The 13,818-nt window shown below is 50.5% G+C and overlaps 1 protein-coding gene across 1 annotated transcript in view; it reads left to right on the forward strand.

Moving 5' to 3' along the window:
• Window positions 1-13,818, forward strand: part of PDE6H (phosphodiesterase 6H) — a 136,350-nt gene that overhangs the window by 718 nt on the left and 121,814 nt on the right. The gene's annotated exons all lie outside the window — the stretch shown is intronic.

Genomic DNA, 13,818 nt, shown 5'->3' on the forward strand with positions numbered 1-13,818 from the left:
AAAAACAGAGAAATTATGTCTCTTTGGCCTCACTCATTTTAGGTGTTTGTTTCTTCTGTCTGATGACTATGGGGTGTTTGGTCAGATTCATTGTGGATGTTCGGTCTGAGATGTTTTGTTTCTTTGGCCTGACTCGTTTTGGATGTTCTTCATTCATTGTGTGTGTTTGGTCTCGTTCGTTTTGGGTCCTGGGTCTGATTCTCTTTGAGCGATCTGTCTGATGGCATTGTGATGTTTGGTCAGGAGCATTTTTGGTGTTTGGTTGTGTTCATTTTTGGTGTTTGGTTGGATTAATTTTTGGGGTTTGGTCTGGTTAATTTTTGGTGTTTGGTCGGGTTAATTTTTGGTGTTTGGTTGTTATTTGTTTGGTGTTTGGTTGGATTCGTTTTTTTGGTGTTTGGTCTGGTTAATTTTTGGTGTTTGGTCAGGTTCATTTTTAGTGTTTGTTCGGGTTCCTTTTGAGCGTTTTGTCTGCTTCATTTGTCATCAGAACAGCAAGTGAAGGATGGCAATTTCCATATCATTTCTCTTCTTTTCTGGTGCCTGCAGTAGGAATCTTGTCATGGATGTTGTCACTGCTGATCAGAGAGGGGATAATGCAGTCTCCTGCAATTCTGCATCACTGACTTTTTCAATGCATTCTGTACATGGCCTACCACTGACAAAGAAGGGTCGCCCTAGCCTTTATTTCCAGTGTCGTTTGTTACTAAGGCGTTGTGGAATGGGATCTGCTTTCCAACTGTATTTCATTTCTTTTACTTTTATAAAGTTTATTCCTACAGGAGTAGAGTCAGGTATTTCCTCCATGCCCATCAATTCCATTCACATATGACTGGGAAATCCCAGATCTCAAAATATCAATTTCCAGGGAAATTGTTTGAGAATGTCCACTTTCTGGTCAAGAATTCTGTATTTCAGAGCTCACCTTAAGCGGAAAAATGCATTCTGTTTTCTGAAGATTATTTTTTGATGAGATAAAGATCACTTTGGCAGGACTGAGATCTGCCCGAGTTCTCCCCTGCCACAATCTTGGTGCAATGTCAGGTCTTGCTCAGTAGAGTCCTCCCAGCAGAGGTCAATCCACTCATTCGCTCATGATGAAGTTCGCTTTATGTCATATCGCGTTATCGGTTCTCTTACCTTTAAGTTCAATACAGTGCACCCGCCTTCATCGGCACCGCCAACCCCCATCTTAGAGAGCTCCCGGAATTGCAGACATTTGCTGCATTACGATGGTAAACCAAACATTTGACTCTCTATCTGTAAGAAATGTATGCACCCTATCCTGAAACATAAAGTCAAAATATGTTGCTATCCTGGCTCTATACAGCCTGATGGGCTGCCCTTGTATTTCGTGGCATTGCATCTGCACTTCACGGTCAATGGTGTTTTGCATAGCTCTCCATTTACATTGGTATGTCTTTGCAGCACCGTAGCCATGTCTGAACGTGCAATCTATCTGCGACTTTGTATCCTACAGACCGGAGTCTGGTATCTGGGTGAATGCTGCCTTGGGTGCATGCCTCCCGAGCCACTCAGGTTTAACAGCTCACCCACTAATATATGAATTCACTTTTTCCATGAACTTGCCATCAAGGTTTCTTTTCCTCTTGGACGACTGAGCTTGTATGTCTCGTGTCTTTGTTTCCCTTTATAAATCTTCGTGCAACTGTCAGAGCAATAGGGCCTTATTTTATTAGGCATAATTTGGGTGCCTTTCAAGTTCTTCACATGCCCATTCTGCCCTTGGCATCCCCCTGTGTTGGTCCCTGTAAAGAAGACCGGTGGGGGGGTCTGTACTTCTGCTCTCTATATGGTAGAGGGGAGGCACAGAGGACCCCAGCCAAGATTCTCTAATACGGTAGCGATGGGCGAGCAATCAAGGCCTAGCTTCTCAGGAGGTGATGCAGGCTGGTTCTTAAGTACAGTGTATCCCCAAGCCCCCACAAAGGAATGTCCACACACTGTATTACTGAAAACACAGTCTTTATATAATTAATATTCAAGGGTTATGTACACTTATCACAATAACGCACTTTGTGCTCAGGAAAATCAGCAATGGTAAATATCTACAATTCTAAAGTGGTACCACTAATATTAGACCTCATTAAAGTGCATTCACAATACTGTAGAAATGGCACACAGATCAATAAGAAGGAAACCAGCAATAGAGAGAGGAGAGATAACAGAGGGTTGAAACAATAGGCAGAATACTGGCCCTTGCTACTGGACACAGTTCTGTGTGGAGATCCCCCCACCTGGGCAACCTGCAAAATAAAGAGATATAACACCAGCCCAGTCCAGATATTGTTCAATAGTCTATTTCTCTCCTATAATGTTTTTACCCCCCCAATGTACCTGGTGGAGTCGAGTTCCTCGAAAAGGCGTCGACAAGCGTCGAGGGACTCGCTGTTCGGCGACGGGGAATCGACGGCCCTTCTTGAATGCCTTCCCTTTCAAGCGGGAGGCACGGGGCGTCGAACGTCCGTCGACAAACGAGGCCGAACGTTGTCGAAGAGGCGGCAGCTCCGTCCGAGCGGTGCTCGTCGGCGTCGGGGCGTCGGCGTCCTGCAAGGCGGAGGTGTGCGGGGCACCTCGATGACAATAGTTCTGGACCGCAAAGATTGTAGAGACGGGAGCCCAGCAAGGGCGTCGAGTCGTCCGAGTCTTTGGGGTCGTCGGGTGGCGGGAAACCCACCGGCAGGTTTCTCCTCGGCGCGTTGGTCGTCCTCGACTTTCTCCGGCAGGATAAGCGGTCGACGATGCGGTCGAGAGAGTCCTTCGATTGAATGTTCTTAGGCAAGGAGCGGACGGCTCCGGTCGTCGGCGGCACGGCGTCAAGTGGTTCCCACGGCTGGGCAACACAACTTCGACGGGCCTCCAGCGGTTACACAGACCTGCGAACCCTGGTCGACGGCAATGGACTTCGACAGCGTCGAGGTCCGGGTGCTTCACTTCGATCTCCTCGGCGGTCCCGTCTCGGGTCGGCAGCCTTTCGAGGGTCTGACTTCCAGGGCGCTTCGGCGAAGATTCAGCGGTGCTCGATGGTCCCTCGGAGCACGGGAAGAGGGCGCCTAGCCAGGTCCTCTCTCGGGTCAGCCCTCGACAATGTCGACAACCTTCAGTTCCGTCGAAGCAAATGCCACAGCAAGTCTTCTTCTTCCAGCTGGACGTCGAGGATCAGCAAATCCAGTTACTCTTGAGTGGAGACTCAGCTTCTGAATGCTTCTGAACAATTTCCAGTGGTGAGAGGTCCCCAGATATACTATTCTGTCTCTCATCCACACTGCTGGCACACACACAGCAGCCAATCACACAGAAGGGCATTCATGCAGTCAGTCAGCCAATCAGGCACACAGTGCATTCAGGCCACACTCCTCCCTTTCAGACACTCACAACAAGGAATGTGGATTGGGACAAGTACCCAGCCATTCAACACTACACACTGCATTCAGGCCAGTTTCGGGCAGGGCTGTCTCAGTCTTTGTCTCACAGGCCAGAAACCAGACAACCACAACAAGAAGTGCATATTGGTCACACACTCCATTCACCCAGGTCCCACCCACAGGAGGTACCCACAACATACAGTCAAAGGGAAGGCTCCAGTCAGTCTAGCTGGGCCTTCACAACAACACCATATATGGAACTTCCACCCAACAGCCAGTCAGGGGGAAGGGACAGAGTCAGGGCATCCCAGGACTTTGGGAAAACAAGACAACAGGCAATAGAAAGCAAGAGGCCACAGGGGCCATCTTGTTTCTATCAGGAATCAACTGATCCCAATGGCAGGGCCTGGGTATCCCAAAATGGAGGACACCCAGAGCACCTGTCCAATTCAGCATGGAGCTGCCACCAGCCCATACCCTGCTCTGTGGGCCACCCACAGGTGCCCAAAAACATACACTAGGGGCACAGGGTTGTACCCCCCCACCCATGGGTGCCATAAGGGTATCCCAGGGGTCTGTTCACCAAACCAAAAGAGAGAGCTGCACTGCCAGGAGTCCCAAATGGATTCCTGGGCAGAAAACATAACAGAACACACGATAAAAGGCAGAAGAGGACAAGGATTCAGAGGCCCTGTCCCTCTGATACATTTCCAGCATCACAGTCGCCCCCCCCAGACTGAGGTGGAGGGTGTCTAATCTCCCACGGGATAGACACCCTCATCCAGACGGTCAACATACCTTCTGGAAAGGCCATCTGCATTATCGTGACTTTTCCCTGGTCTGTGCTCTATGGTGAAGTCTAGCCCTTGCAGGCTAATGGACCACCTGAGCAATTTCGGGTTCTCACCCTTCATCTGCATAAGCCACTTCAGGGGCTTATGATCTGTTTGGACCTTGAAGGTAGACCCCGTAAGGTAGGGCCTAAAACGCCTAAGGCTCCAAACTATACTAAAACATTCCTTTTCAACAGTAGCCCACCTAAGTTCTCTACCCTTGAGTTGTCTACTGATGAATATGATAGGATGTTCTCTCCCTTTGTCATCTAACTGGGACAAGACAGCTCCAATTCCGGTGTCGCAGGCATCCGTCTGGACGATAAAGGGTCGGCTGTAGTCAGGCGCACTCAACACAGGTGCCCTACACAGACTTTCTTTCAAGCCATCAAAGGCCCTCTGACAGTCTTCAGTCCAATTAACCTTCCTAGGCTGTTTGGGTGAAGTTAGAGCTGTCAGGGGTGCAGCTATGGTTCCATAGTCTGCCATGAAATTGCGATAGTACCCAGTGAGGCCCAAAAAGGCTCTCACCTGGGTTTGAGTAGTGGGAGTCTCCCAGTTCTGTACGTCCTGTACTTTACTGGAAAGAGGCTGGATTTGACCCCCTCCTACCTCATGACCAAGATAGGTAACTTTCCCCTGAGCTATCTGGCACTTGGTGGCCTTGATAGTGAGGTTAGCCCTTTTCAAGGCCTGCAACACCTTATCCAGATGTGTCAAATGCTCTTCCCAGGTGGAACTGTAGACGGCAATGTCGTCTAAGTAAGCCACACAAAAGGCTTCCAGCCCACTGAGCGCATGGTTGACCAATCTCTGGAAGGTGGCAGGGGCATTCTTCAACCCAAAGGGCATGACCCTAAACTGGTAGAGTCCCTCAGGTGTGGAGAATGCCGTCTTTTCCTTGGCATGGTCCGTCAGAGCTATTTGCCAATAGCCTGAGGTAAGGTCAAAGGTGCTCACAAATTTGGCAGCACCTATAGTGTCCACGAGCTCATCAGCCCTGGGCAATGGGTGCGCGTCAGTTTTGGTGACGGCATTGACTCCTCGGTAGTCCACACAGAACCTCCAATCCTTGGTACCCGCCTGGGAACTCGCCTTGGGGACAAGGACCACTGGACTGGACCAGGGACTGGTTGAGGGTTCAATAACACCCAGATCCAACATCTTGGCGACCTCAGCCTGGATGTGGTTTTTGACGGTATCTGACATACGATAGCTCCTGCTCTTGACAGGCACGCTGTCACCAGTGTCAATTTCGTGCTTACACCACGGTGTAAGGCCCGGTGTCAGGGAAAACAGAGAGGCATACTGCTGGAGCAAAGCCCTGCAGGCCCTCTGCTGCTCTGTTGTCAAATCTGGAGAGAGTTGTACTCCCTCCACTGAGCCATCCTGAGGGTTGCTATGCAGCAAATCAGGAAGGGGCTCACTCTCATCCTCTTCTTGCCCTGAAGCTAGCAAGAGACATGAGACCTCTGCTCGCCTGTGGAAAGGCTTGAGCCTGTTGACATGGAATACCTGGGGGGCTACCCCAGAGGCTCCCATGTCCACCAGATAATTGACTTCGCCCATCTTGGAGATGATCCTGAAGGGTCCAGTCCACTTGTCTGCCAAAGCTCTAGGCTTGGTAGGCTCCATCACAAGGATTTCCTGTCCCGGAGTCCAATCCACTTGCGAAGCTTTCAGGTCATGCCAGTACTTATTCAATTCCTGGCTGGCCTTGAGATTTGCTGTTGCCTGACCCATCATTTGTGTCATCCTCCGCCTGAGGCCTAACACATAGTCCCCCACTTGCTTGGCGGGACCTGGAGGGGTGGCTTCCAAGCCTTCTCGGATCAAGGCGAGGGGCCCCCTCACGGGATGTCCAAAGAGTAACTCAAAGGGGCTGAAACCAACACCCTCTTGAGGTACCTCTCTGTAAGCAAACAGCAGGCATGGCAGGAGGAGATCCCATTTCCTCCTTAGGGGCTCTTCCAAAGCACCTAGCATGCCCTTGAGAGTTTTGTTAAATCTCTCAACCAGACCATTGGTCTGGGGGTGGTAAGAGGTGGAGAACTTGTAGGTTACCCCGCACTCTTTCCACATGGTTTTCATGTAACTAGACATGAAGTTGGATCCTCGGTCAGAGACAACCTCCTTGGGGAATCCAACACGGGTGAAAATGCCCAGGAGAGCCCTGGCAACCACCTTGGCAGTAACAGTCCGAAGGGGTATTGCCTCAGGGTACCTGGTGGCATGATCTACCAAGACCAGGATGAACCGATGTCCACCTGAAGTGGGAGGGTCAAGGGGACCGACGATGTCGATGCCCACCCTCTCAAATGGTGTGCCAACCACTGGTAATGGCTGCAGTGGGGCAATGACCCTGCCTCCAGTCTTGCCAGACAACTGACAAGTTGGGCAGGTCCTGCAGTGGGACTCCACCTCTACTCCCATCCGTGGCCAGTAGAAATGGGCAGAGAGCCTCTGCTTAGTCTTCTTGGTCCCAAGATGACCAGCCAAGGGCACCTCATGCGCCAACTGCAGTAGGAAGGGCCTGTAAACCTGGGGTACCACCAACCTCTTGCGGGCACCAGGTTCGGGCTTAGTGGGCTCACTAACAAGGAGCTCACCCTCCCAATAAATCTTGAATGTCCTAGGCACTTCACCTTGTGCCTGGGACAGGGCCTGTTTCCTCAGGCCCTCGAGAGAGTGGCACTCTCTCTGTCCCTTACAGAAGTCTGCCCGGGAGGGTCCCCCTTCAGCTAACAAGCATTGAAGGTCGGGATGATCCTCCGGGTTGAGAACCTCTCCCACAGGAGAGTCTTCTGTCTCTTCTCCCACAGGAGTTGAGTTTGGGTTTTCCGCTGGACCCAGCCCGTCCGGAGCATGGATCCCATTGGGTGCTGTCGGAACAGCAGGAAGAGAAGGTGTTCCCTCCACAGAGGTGGCCTTCTTGGTCTTCCTTCTTCTTGCCTTAGGCCTCGCCTTTGGCTCGGATACCTGACTCACAGCCAGACCCGGTGTCACCTGTGACCTAGTGACTGCAGCCGCAGTCATGGGAAGACCATCCGAGATCAACCCCAACTCTACTAGATCATTTCCTAACAGAATGTTAGCAGGGACATTGTCCTGAACCAGGACAGGAAGCTTTGCTGTCTTGTCTCCAATCATGAGTGTGACTAGGGCTACAGGCGATAATTTGGGAGGCCCACCAGCTAACCTGGTGGTTTGCAGAGGAGCACCTTCATAGTCCTCTGGCTTGAGCAGGGTCCTGTCCACCACTGTCATGCTTGCCCCAGTGTCTCTCAAACCAGTAGAAGGCTGGCCATTCAAGAGGACACTTCTCAAAAATCTACGGGTGTTCTGTGGGATAGTCGCCAGTACTTCTGCGTACTGGTCCCAGGCCCCAAGGGACACTAAGGAAATCTCTACTGGAGCACCAAATGTGATTCCTGTAGAGGAGGGGAGGACAGTGGCCTCCACCTCAGACACGGGGTAAGGGTAGGTCAGGCTGACAGCCTGTACTCCAAGTGCCTTACCTTTACACTTGGGGTCACCCCTTTTGTGATCCAGAGCCCCACAATCCCAACAAGTGCCAGGAGTGCGGGGTACGGTACTGGAACCACTGGGAGCCTGCTTTGCAGCAGGTGGACCACTACTCTTATTCCCACCCACAGAGGACTTATCCCCACTAGATTTTTGGGTCTTAGGAGAGGAAGGTTTTGGTTTACCCGACTGTGACTGCTTTTGGGACTCCTCAGCTTTCTGAGAGGCCCCCTTTTCCTTGTCCTTGTCCTTCCCACTGGAGTCCTTAGGGGACACCCGGTGGGAGACCCACTTGTCAGCCAACCTAGCCAGCTTAAAGGGGTCCAAAATGTTCTGGTCAGCCACATACTGACGCAGCTCTGGTGAACAGGCTTCAGAAAAATGCTCAAAAAACAAGAGGTGGGACAACTCAACAAAAGTTTTCACCTTGTATCCATCAATCCACCCCATCATGTTCATGTGCGCAGTACTCACCCAGTCAACCCAAGACACATTCTCTCTTTTCTTAAATTCCCTGAACCTTTTAAGGTATTGGGCAGGTGTCTTGCCAAACTTGGCAATCAAAGCAGACTTCATACACTCATACTGACCCCTTTCTTCCACACTCAGCTTCAGAATACAGTCATATCCAGTTTGAGGCACTCTGCTTAACAAACACTTAGCCCAATCTCTTTTATCTACATCATGAATTGCACAAGCCATTTCAAACGCTTCAATCCATTGGAGGATATCTGAACCCTCCACAAACACACCAACCAAATCTTTCATAAACTTGGTGGCTGGGGACCTGACACTCTCACTGGATCTAGCTGAAGTCTCCACTCTAGCTTTCTCTAGCTGGATTCTCTGACATTCAGTGTCCTGGCTTTTGAGTTCAAGGTCCTTATTTCTGAGTTCAAGATCCCTATTCTTGAGTTCCACTTGCTGTGCCAGCTCCTCTTTCTTAAGCTCAGCTTCTATTTCCAACTTGCGATATTCAAAGGCTAACTTCATCCTCAATAACTCAAGTTCCATGGAATTGCTGGGGTTTGGAACAGAGGCAGCAGGAATGGTGGCATTCCCAGAAACAGATTCAGCGACAACCCCAGGGGCAGAGTCCTCACTGGTTGCATCCCCCCCTTCCTCAAGAGTTTCACCATCAGTCTGGTAATCCACCAGGGCAGCTATCAGCTCAGCCCTAGACTTATCCACAAAGTCTAACTCCCTGGCTTCACAAGCACTCTGGAGAGCCTCTAAGCTCATCCGAGTCAATTTACCATTTGCAATGGCCTCCATTGCTTGTAATGCAGTTATTTGGTACACACCCAAACCTTAATCTAATAAAAGTGCGGATATTTTGTAAGTGGCACGGTTATACACTGAGTCTTAAAACCATAAGCATCCCACCGCTGCCACCAGCTTTGTAAAGAAGACCGGTGGGGGGGTCTGTACTTCTGCTCTCTATATGGTAGAGGGGAGGCACAGAGGACCCCAGCCAAGATTCTCTAATACGGTAGCGATGGGCGAGCAATCAAGGCCTAGCTTCTCAGGAGGTGATGCAGGCTGGTTCTTAAGTACAGTGTATCCCCAAGCCCCCACAAAGGAATGTCCACACACTGTATTACTGAAAACACAGTCTTTATATAATTAATATTCAAGGGTTATGTACACTTATCACAATAACGCACTTTGTGCTCAGGAAAATCAGCAATGGTAAATATCTACAATTCTAAAGTGGTACCACTAATATTAGACCTCATTAAAGTGCATTCACAATACTGTAGAAATGGCACACAGATCAATAAGAAGGAAACCAGCAATAGAGAGAGGAGAGATAACAGAGGGTTGAAACAATAGGCAGAATACTGGCCCTTGCTACTGGACACAGTTCTGTGTGGAGATCCCCCCACCTGGGCAACCTGCAAAATAAAGAGATATAACACCAGCCCAGTCCAGATATTGTTCAATAGTCTATTTCTCTCCTATAATGTTTTTACCCCCCCAATGTACCTGGTGGAGTCGAGTTCCTCGAAAAGGCGTCGACAAGCGTCGAGGGACTCGCTGTTCGGCGACGGGGAATCGACGGCCCTTCTTGAATGCCTTCCCTTTCAAGCGGGAGGCACGGGGCGTCGAACGTCCGTCGACAAACGAGGCCGAACGTTGTCGAAGAGGCGGCAGCTCCGTCCGAGCGGTGCTCGTCGGCGTCGGGGCGTCGGCGTCCTGCAAGGCGGAGGTGTGCGGGGCACCTCGATGACAATAGTTCTGGACCGCAAAGATTGTAGAGACGGGAGCCCAGCAAGGGCGTCGAGTCGTCCGAGTCTTTGGGGTCGTCGGGTGGCGGGAAACCCACCGGCAGGTTTCTCCTCGGCGCGTTGGTCGTCCTCGACTTTCTCCGGCAGGATAAGCGGTCGACGATGCGGTCGAGAGAGTCCTTCGATTGAATGTTCTTAGGCAAGGAGCGGACGGCTCCGGTCGTCGGCGGCACGGCGTCAAGTGGTTCCCACGGCTGGGCAACACAACTTCGACGGGCCTCCAGCGGTTACACAGACCTGCGAACCCTGGTCGACGGCAATGGACTTCGACAGCGTCGAGGTCCGGGTGCTTCACTTCGATCTCCTCGGCGGTCCCGTCTCGGGTCGGCAGCCTTTCGAGGGTCTGACTTCCAGGGCGCTTCGGCGAAGATTCAGCGGTGCTCGATGGTCCCTCGGAGCACGGGAAGAGGGCGCCTAGCCAGGTCCTCTCTCGGGTCAGCCCTCGACAATGTCGACAACCTTCAGTTCCGTCGAAGCAAATGCCACAGCAAGTCTTCTTCTTCCAGCTGGACGTCGAGGATCAGCAAATCCAGTTACTCTTGAGTGGAGACTCAGCTTCTGAATGCTTCTGAACAATTTCCAGTGGTGAGAGGTCCCCAGATATACTATTCTGTCTCTCATCCACACTGCTGGCACACACACAGCAGCCAATCACACAGAAGGGCATTCATGCAGTCAGTCAGCCAATCAGGCACACAGTGCATTCAGGCCACACTCCTCCCTTTCAGACACTCACAACAAGGAATGTGGATTGGGACAAGTACCCAGCCATTCAACACTACACACTGCATTCAGGCCAGTTTCGGGCAGGGCTGTCTCAGTCTTTGTCTCACAGGCCAGAAACCAGACAACCACAACAAGAAGTGCATATTGGTCACACACTCCATTCACCCAGGTCCCACCCACAGGAGGTACCCACAACATACAGTCAAAGGGAAGGCTCCAGTCAGTCTAGCTGGGCCTTCACAACAACACCATATATGGAACTTCCACCCAACAGCCAGTCAGGGGGAAGGGACAGAGTCAGGGCATCCCAGGACTTTGGGAAAACAAGACAACAGGCAATAGAAAGCAAGAGGCCACAGGGGCCATCTTGTTTCTATCAGGAATCAACTGATCCCAATGGCAGGGCCTGGGTATCCCAAAATGGAGGACACCCAGAGCACCTGTCCAATTCAGCATGGAGCTGCCACCAGCCCATACCCTGCTCTGTGGGCCACCCACAGGTGCCCAAAAACATACACTAGGGGCACAGGGTTGTACCCCCCCACCCATGGGTGCCATAAGGGTATCCCAGGGGTCTGTTCACCAAACCAAAAGAGAGAGCTGCACTGCCAGGAGTCCCAAATGGATTCCTGGGCAGAAAACATAACAGAACACACGATAAAAGGCAGAAGAGGACAAGGATTCAGAGGCCCTGTCCCTCTGATACATTTCCAGCATCACAGTCCCCCCTACCTATGAAAAAGGAGCTCAGATCTCTCCAAATGACCAATTTTTTAAATGTTATTTCATTGCTTTTAGCGTGAACCTAGCTCAAATGCAGCAGAGCGCTTTACAACAGGAGGGGCCAGAATTGGGCTTGTCATTTTATGAAGTAGCACAGCATTGTTGATGGAGGGATAGGATGATTTGTATTGGTGCTGCAGATATTGTTGACAGAGCTGCCTTTATAGAGTTTTGTGGCACTGGGTGATGGTAGGGGGCATTCTAAGCCTCTGCCAGGATTGGGTTCTTGCTGATTAGGGCATGGAAGGAACACGACGACTCCTGTGAGTGGCCAGGTTCAGAGTGACAGATTGTCACATGTAGGCCCCCATCTTTGTTCGACCCCCTTACACCACATATATATGAGGGGGTATGGGATATAATACAAGTATGGGAGGGTGCGGGGGTCTCCCTCGCGGGTCTCCATCGCATATGTATGTGTATGGTGTAAAGGGGGTTGAAAAAAACATGATTTTTTTTTAAAGTCGGCCTTTTCAGCCGTCGGACTTCTGGGGGTCGCAGTAATCACATGGATCCTTCACAATCGCCTCTAATTCTGCTTCTTATTTGGCCCTGCTGGAATCTTCTATATGTGCTGTCACCCGGTTAGTGGCGCGTGCATGTAAATCTGATTAGATAACGTCTATTTTAGTTCCACTTCACTGGGTACTCTTGGATTTCCGAATTCAGCTCAGTCAGGTTGCATGGCTTTCCGGGCACTTGTGCTGGCCCCTCAGTTTACTTGCCTGTAAAAATGGACAGTGGTTGGTGGCAGAGCGGGCCTTAGGGGTGGGACGCCCGGTGATTGCCCAGGGCGCCCTGCCATTAGCCCCCAAGTCTCCCCCGAGCTGGTGTGGTGGGAGAAGGGGTGGCCGACGCCCTACTGTAAATAAATGCGCTCCGCTCTCTGGATCGGAGAACGGAGCGGATCAGCACCTATTGAAAACTTTGGTGCCTCCGCCACGCGCCTCCACGCATGGCCGGGGGCACACTTGAGGGAAGGGCGGGGGCGGCACATTTTTGTTTTGCCGCCCAGGGCGCTGCGGCTGCCACGGCCGGCCCTGGCTGGTGGCTTCAGAGCCACAGCAAGTAAATATGTCGGAAGAGGGCCTGCCAGGAAGTGCAGTCTTGCTCCCTCCCTTTCTATGCTGCGGTTGCACATTGGTGCAATCTGCTTCCTGTATCTCTCCGGTTCAACTTCCCTTTTACTGGTTTTTCGAGAAGAGTTAAAGACATATCTTTTCAGATATGCATTGCATTCTATTTCATTTACTTTTTGGGTCATTTTGGTTTGTTGAAATGTAGATTAATTTCATTGTAGTTTTAAATACAGTACTTTTTATTATTTCTATTTCCTTTTAGTTTTTCTTTTTCCATCTATCTTGGGTTTTTGGCGTGTTTATGCAGAATCCTGTTGCACAGTGCCATGCTGCCCTTTGGTATAGGAGTGCTTCAGAAGAAAACATGAGTGACAGATGAACGCCCAAGTCATATCTGGTGTCTTGAGAGGGGACATTACCCCCCATTCCCGTTGAATTGCTGGCTCCTTTCTGAGGCTCATTGCAGAGGGCATGGCGATGAGTGTCGAATTCAGCGCCATAGCCATTCAGTTCTAATCTGCTTGAGGGTGGAGACATGCTCCGACTTCGAGGGGTGGGGGCGGGGTGACTGGAAGAGACAGATGGGCTCCTCAGCTCCCTTCTAAGGCGTAAAAAATTGTTACAATGTTTATTTGAAAGGACCAAGAGTCTGCAGCCAAGTATGGAGGAGGAATTTGACTCAGGGTACACAAGTGCCATATTTACAGATGGCAGGCACGTCGCGATAACGCCAGGGCAGTTGGGGGAGGGGACGGTGGATTCAGAGGGAGGCAGGGGAGGCCCCCATGGGGGTTGGGAGTGCGCTTGCATGGAGGCACGACTGAAGGGACCTCACTCTAAGGCACTGCTGACCCATCCAATAATATTTAAAAACACATTTTATTTAAAAAGAGATTATAATTTTGGCTCACAAGAATAACGGTGCAATAATGTTGCATATACCATTAATTAAATATTTCTAGATGACCCGAAAACATATATTCTTTGATATCAAGGTAACACATCCTGTAACATTGTACAGTATTTTTTATATTTCTGTCAACTAATATGTGGTCTGCATATTTAAACAAGTATTGCTGAAGCCAACAGAGCGTATTTGTATAGTTAAGGTGTTTCATTGTTTTTCGGGCATTTCCAATGAATGCCCAGATACTCACATCACCTGTCAAGTATTGCCATCCAATTTCAAGTTCTT

This window comes from Ambystoma mexicanum, chromosome 3q (genome assembly GCF_040938575.1).
Source record: "Ambystoma mexicanum isolate Mex_15411 chromosome 3q, UKY_AmexF1_1, whole genome shotgun sequence".
NCBI lineage: Eukaryota > Metazoa > Chordata > Amphibia > Caudata > Ambystomatidae > Ambystoma > Ambystoma mexicanum.